Source organism: Syngnathus scovelli, chromosome 14 (assembly GCF_024217435.2).
Source record: "Syngnathus scovelli strain Florida chromosome 14, RoL_Ssco_1.2, whole genome shotgun sequence".
In the NCBI taxonomy this organism is placed as follows: Eukaryota; Metazoa; Chordata; class Actinopteri; order Syngnathiformes; family Syngnathidae; genus Syngnathus; species Syngnathus scovelli.
The window spans coordinates 956,477-962,811 of NC_090860.1; the positions used below are offsets into that span (position 1 = coordinate 956,477).

General features: G+C 41.7%; 1 long non-coding RNA gene across 1 annotated transcript; it reads right to left on the reverse strand.

The window, feature by feature from the left end:
* Window positions 1–283: 283 nt before the first annotated feature.
* On the reverse strand, window positions 284–6,068 carry LOC125980768 (uncharacterized). The gene is made up of 2 exons (XR_011088100.1): window positions 964–6,068; window positions 284–870 (listed from the first exon to the last, which is right to left on the reverse strand). It is a non-coding gene; the product is annotated as an uncharacterized lncRNA (long non-coding RNA).
* Between the last annotated feature and the right edge of the window lie 267 nt (window positions 6,069–6,335).

Sequence of the window (6,335 nt, forward strand, 5' to 3'; positions counted from 1 at the left end):
TTGACATGGATTATTTTTTATCATTATGACTTTCATTTTTTGGTATTATGGATGTTTATTGTACGGAGAGCTGTATGCACAGCTGAAGGTTGGTGGTGGCTTTTGTTCATACAGCCATGTGAGATAATGCCAGTCGAGTTTCAGGGACTGAGAATTGGTGATTCCAGGCCAGGATGGCATCTGGAGGTACACCGAAGTCCAGCTGGCGATGGGTATGTGTTAGGTCTAAATACGATTAGACATTAAATCACTCGCTGGAATGAAGAGGAGAAGACAACCAGAACAGGTTTACTCGCGAGGAGAACGATAGAGAAAGCAATCTCAGTTACAACCTCCATCAGTTCTGAGTCCTTACTCCACGTGCCCCTCTTTTTAATGTTATGGTTGCCCTGGTTACAGAGGCGTTGCTACACTAAAGGGAGGGGGATTGTGTCTGTAGCAACGCTGATTAGCAAAAGAATGTAGTGTGGTGTGAATTAGCACTCCGCTGTTGGCTCGTGACCCCCCGCAGAGGCTGTCCCCGGCTGTCTTACTTCACAGTTGGCTGACTTGTCCTCAGGTCAACAAATACCCTGACGCACATTGATTGCCGCTTTGCTGTGGAACAAATGCAACTAGACCTTTGCTAACTTTATCTACTTGGTAATTAACACATAATAATAATAAGTAACTTGTCCTAAACATTTCAACACACATTAAACAAATGTGAGGTAACCGGTATGCAGTTCCTTAAACAAACATTGAGTAAATATGGGATAACTTTTATGCAACTACTTCTAACTGTATGTAACCCTTAACAAAGAAGAATAGGTCTGATAAACTACAATCTATGAACCAAACCTACATCTAAATATAAAAGGAATGAAGTTCCTGTGAATCAAACAAAGAACATGTCACCTATGCAAATAAGCCCTGCTCATTGTTAGTGAAGGCCTCTTACGGGAACCAAAACACACAGACAACATAAGGACAGGAAGGATACAAATGGCTGACAGGGATCAAAAGACATCCCTATCACTAAAAAGGAAGAACCTAGATAAAAGGAAAGATAAACTCGTAAAGGCGAGGCCTCCAGGTCTGGCAGGCCAAAGCTTCACTTAAAATTATTCCAACATTCCTCCCTGTTTATCACATATTAGCTCAAGTTTTTCATCACCAAGAACAACCACTTCACCCGATTTTCAGTTGTCGGATCACAGGTATGAGCACAAATATGTTTACACCCAAAAGGTTAGTTGTTGCATCATCATCATTCTGAAACACCCAGATCTGGAAAAAAGTCTGTAAACTCAAGTGCAAAAATTTCATCTTCATCGTTATCATCAACATGTTGGCGTTCAGACATTAGGCATACCCGGGCCATCTTGTCTTCCATGGGCGATATTGCTGTAGTGATGAGACGATTAAACAGAGCACGCAGACATGGAATACAACAACATCCACACAAGGTGAGTATAGCAGTAAATACTGCAACTGATATTATAATTGAGGACACAAGTGCTTTATACTTCCCATGCATCTAGTTGTCCCACATTGATGTGTCCACGCCAGAGTGCTCTTTCATCCTCGTGTTGAGGGATCGCAGGCCTGCAATGGCCTTTGTCAGGCTCCCATCAGGGGCGGTGTTGTTGGGGATAAAGGTACATTCTCCGAACATTGCACAGACCCCTCCTTTCTCAGACAACAACATATCAAGAGCAACGCGATTCTGGAAGGCCATTAGGGAAGTCGTGGCTAGCTGTTCATGCACTGCCTCAAGCCCCGCTTGTGTCCAATTGCCCAATTTTTGCACGTTGTAATGGATGTAATTTATCCTGTCTACGTTTTTGTTTATCGTACACCACCAACAAATGGAAGACTCCCATCTTGCTGCAATTTGGTCAATTAATTCTTATTAATCAGGAACTCCTCTGGGGACTCTAATTGCATCAATTAAAGTCAGATATTCGTCGCCTCTCAAATTTAAAGACATTTTGGTTTTTACCAGCTTTTCCCCAGATCTTGGCGTGTCGATACATATACAATTTTGCTTTACTACATTCTCTAGAAGCAGTGGTTTCTTTTCTTTTCCTCAACGGATATTATATCGAACGCTCTGTTGTACATTTCACAATCAGTAGACGTGACAGATTTCACACAATCTTTGGTCAATGGTAATGGTACAACATAAAGAATCGGTCGCAAACCCATACACATGACATATTCAATTTGTTCTTTTTTTTTCTCTCTGGTTTGCAGCTTGTTTTGCCATCAGCAATCAATCGTTTCTTTTACCAGTTACTCTTATAGGTAATTTCCTGAAACCAATTATCAAACATTCATTTTAGAGATATTAATTTCATTCTTTAACTTCTACAGCTGTTGTTGCCAAGGTATTATTTCGTTACATAACATTTTTGCCACTGTTAAGGCATTCAGTGTTTACTTTGAAGCCAATTCAATCCATTTTGAGAATGCATCTATTATGACCAGGCATTATAACCCTGTGGATTGAGTTTAGCACATGGTAAACAAGCTCTACAGTTTTTTTTTTTTTTTTTTATAAATGTTTTGAATATGAATCAAATCCATATGTTGTATAAAGCGGACTGAACTGCCCTCTCATCCCCCCTGTTGAGCCATGTGTCAAGTCAACATCACGTGACAACTTCATGGCTCAATATTGCTGCCCATATGTATCGGTTCATTTGTACGAGCACATAATATTGCTGCCCATTTGCATCGGAAGTTTTTCTTTCTCAAAGTGACAAACCAATCCACCAATCGGAAAAAAATCAACAAAATAACTGCCAGTGAATTAATATAATAGTTAATTGTTGTTGTTTCTTAACTTTAACTAGCTCAATCGTTCTCTTATTCTCAAATTTTAAATTTAGCTTTGAAATGTCATTATTACATAATTTTTCTTCATCCAATTCCAGAAAGCAAGTTCTTTCCATCTCTCAACTTTTGTTTCATCAAGGCTAGGCATTAATGCAGTGTGGACCAGTTTCTGCCCATAAACAAATTGCTTGCTTTTCTTTACTTCCTATTTTTTCAAAATTGATTTTGTTTTGCGGTGCAAATCAGATAGACTACAGTCTAATAAATTATTTTGTGCACCTACGTATATTAGCCAATTTCATCCTTTTAACACATAACACTGACAGCACACAGACAACACAAAAACAGCAGAGACACAGATCACAAGCAATACCAACAAACAACGCTGCGCAAACGTCATCCTCTATTTTGACGTTTTGGTTATACCTTTTTTCTTTTTTTTTTTTTTTCATCAGTGCCTTTCATCGTTCATGCTAATGTTGTCACATCTTCCTTAAGCATCACCCTGCTTCAAACATTCTCTGAGAAACTCACACTTTCACTGCCTCGCCCACAGCCATAGCACCCCCCGTGCGAGGGGGGGGACGCGGCATCAATGTTGATTGGTCACAGGCTGGCCATTTCCTGCAACAATCATGATGCCGGCCCACCGCCCACACGAGCATAGCACAGGCCTACGCGCACAGCCCCGACCTGCGACTACGCGCGAGCGCAGGCACGCTTCCTATCAAGCCACCGTTCTCGTCACTTTCTGCCACACACGTCTTATTTTCTCTACTGCCACACACTGCTCATCTTAGGTTCTCCAACCAACTTAAGCACACCATCATCCACTTCTCAATTACCCTATTATTGCTCAACAGCCTCCTGAACACACATAGGACACACATCTCACTCACACGCTCACACGTATACACAACATTCATGAGGATCCTCTGCGCGCACGCACACACAAACACCAGCACAAAAGGTTGACGCACAACATATAAGACCACATAGAGCGTACTAAGAACACCCTTTTTGCTCATCTTACATGTCAGATTTATTCTCCATTTTAGTTTCAGGAGCTATTTGTAATTCAGTTCCATTTATTTTGCAAATTTTAACTTCAGTGTTTCTTTATCTTACTTTATCCTTTTAACACAAATATCTCCTGTATATTTAAGCTAATTTCTCTTTAATTTTGGCTGCCAGGTCCCCACTTTATTACATGAGAATCTGATGTATTTTGATCTTGTACTAGTTATTATTGTTTTTGTTTATATGTGCAGTCACGTGCCATGTGACCTTTTTCTCCGCAACTCCAGCATTCTATTGGAGGGTGCACAACTCCTCTTCCTCGGCCCCTAAAGCCTTCTCTGTTAGACATTGCTCCTCGCCCTCTCTGGCCTTTCTGTCCTCTGCCTGCATTTTGGTAAAAAGTGTCACTATCCTGGTCTACCAGAAAAGTGTATTTCGGAGCTTTCATTTGTTTTCGTTTTTGTTTGTCTATTACTACTCTTTCTGCATGGAGGGCGTGATTTATGTATTCCTCCAAAGTTCCGGTGGTCATGCCTATATAATTATTGATCACCCTAATTTGTATTGCTGGCCTGGACCCTACGTGGATGGCATTTTTTAATTGCTGTTGATAAGCCCCTTGGGGCGCATTATCTTCCACCAGTCCACTGTGTAATTTAAATACTTCTGTCATGCGCACTCGATATTCATCAAAGGTTTCATTATCATTTTGCTTTGTTCTCCCTATTTCTGTATAATTTGCTCTCATTTCCTTTGACCAATCCATTTCTATTGGGTTTTTCTGTCTGGTGGCTCTGTCTGTTAACCCATAAGGGGGGGTTGACCCATCTTGTGCACCAGTGTCGGGTACTTGTGGATACAACTTCTCTATGACCTTATGTTTTGAAGTTGTAGCATGTGCTTTCCCTACGCGCTTCTCTACTTCCTCTACACCTCCCCCTTCTTCTCTAGCTCTCTGTAAATTTTGATTATCTCTTGCCTGCCTACCATTAGGCCCAGTCTCATCATCTTCCTTCCTACAATACAGTGCCTTTTCCACTTTCTCTTTTTCTCCCCTCTCTCTCTCTCCTGCTACTTTGAGCCAAAACACCACATCCTCATCTCCTTCTTTTTTCATTTTTCTAGGGTCTCTCTTTGTTTTCTCTTTCATGGCGCCTCTAAGTTCTATCAATTTGGTTGTTTTTAGTTGTCCCTCAAATTTATATTTCTTAACCCATTTATCGAGGTTTTTAAATCGGTCGGGATCCTGCCTTTCAATTATTTTCCAATCTTTACATTTAAGATTATCTCGGATATTATTTTTACTCTTCCCGTTCCCCATTTTAATCAATTTGGTCCCAACTGTAAAACCATAGGGGTTTCTAAAGTCGGGTGTTTCCAGTGGGATAACGAAAAGATCCTGTGGTGATTCTCACTTCTACCAGCGTTCTGGTGGAGAATCCTTGCCTATTGCGTCCACAGAACCACGTTATGTGTTCCCCACTGCTTTAATATGGAATACTGTATCTAGTGATACGTCTTCCCATTCACACTCCCAATCACTCAGTATTACGGAATTTTTGGCATCACGTGGACTTCTGCTGACCTTTTTCTTTTGACGGGCCTCTCCGTCGGACACCTCTGTCCTTTAACCGGTTTGTTACACCTGCGTTGTGTAACTTTTATTTAAACGGACCTTTCCGTTTTGGTACCTTTAGAACGAACCTTTCCGTTCTGTCCTAGGACTTTTATAGGGCACAACGAGCCCTCGGCCGCTCATTCCTTTTATATAAAAAAAACAAACTCACCCTCTGGTTCTCTTCACCTCTGCACCTCGGACTGCCTTCAACCCTTAGATCCCAGCTGACGAGCAGACAGCCAGCCTTTGAAAAGGATTCTAGGACCCCACCTAGGAAGGTCCTGCCGCGCGCGGTCTTTCTGGATCTCTGCTGCCGTCCGCTGGAATCCTCAGGTGTGTTGGCATCCGGCTCGAAGGACCAATTAAATGTTAGGTCTAAATACGATTAGACATTAAATCACTCGCTGGAATGAAGAGGAGAAGACAACCAGAACAGGTTTACTCGCGAGGAGAACGATAGAGAAAGCAATCTCAGTTACAACCTCCATCAGTTCTGAGTCCTTACTCCACGTGCCCCTCTTTTTAATGTTATGGTTGCCCTGGTTACAGAAGCGTTGCTACACTAAAGGGAGGGGGATTGTGTCTGTAGCAACCCTGATTAGCAAAAGAATGTAGTGTGGTGTGAATTAGCACTCCGCTGTTGGCTCGTGACCCCCCGCAGAGGCTGTCCCCGGCTGTCTTCCTTCACAGTTGGCTGACTTGTCCTCAGGTCAACAAATACCCTGACGCACGTTGATTGCCGCTTTGCTGTGGAACAAATGCAACTAGACCTTTGCTAACTTTATCTACTTGGTAATTAACACATAATAATAATAAGTAACTTGTCCTAAACATTTCAACACACATTAAACAAATGTGAGGTAACCGGTATGCA